Consider the following 784-nt stretch of genomic DNA (forward strand, 5'->3'; position numbering starts at 1 on the left):
GGCGTGGTGAAGGAGGAGGGAGAGGAAGAGGACGTGGTGAAGGAGGAGGAGGAGGAGGAGGGAGAAGAAGGGCAAGGAGACAAGCAGTCTCTGATTAAATTCAAGCCACTTTAGTTGACCATATCCTTGTCCATGGTATGACTATGAGGGAGGCTGGGCAACGAGTACAGCCAAATGTGAGTCGCTTCACCGTCGCCTCCATCATCAGAACCTTCAGGGAGGAAAACAGGTAGGTGTACTTACAGTAAGACTGCTCTGTACAGTAACTTTAGAGTGCATACACTGTTGCACTATGCTACTGTAATAAAGAACTGCATCAAATTGCCTCGCATACAAATAGAGTTTCAGTATGTTTCCATTTTTCCTGTAAAAAGGATAATACAGTTACAGTAATGAGTGCTTCTATTTTTGTAGGACACAGAGACGACCACCTGGTGGAGGCAGGCTAAGGCTTTTGTCGGAGGAGCAAGAGAGGGAGCTTGTGAATATGTTCAGGTATGAGTTTTGATATCGTATGAAGTATTGTGTATATATATTGAGTATAGCAGTTTATGCTGCCATTTGTGCCCTTTTGAACTGTGCTTCAGGGCAGTGATTTACTCATGTGTTTTGCAGAGAATCTTTGAGATTGAAGGCCGACCTGTTCCCCATGAAATTATCTTTGTGGATGAGGCTGGTTTCAACCTGACCAAAAGAAGGAGAAGGGGGAGGAACATAATTGGCCATCGGGCTATTGTAAAAGTCCCTGGTCAGCGCGGAGGGAATGTCACTATGTGTGCAGCCA

This window comes from Sinocyclocheilus grahami, unplaced genomic scaffold (genome assembly GCF_001515645.1).
Source record: "Sinocyclocheilus grahami isolate Dianchi unplaced genomic scaffold, SAMN03320097.WGS_v1.1 scaffold298.1, whole genome shotgun sequence".
Lineage (NCBI taxonomy): Eukaryota > Metazoa > Chordata > Actinopteri > Cypriniformes > Cyprinidae > Sinocyclocheilus > Sinocyclocheilus grahami.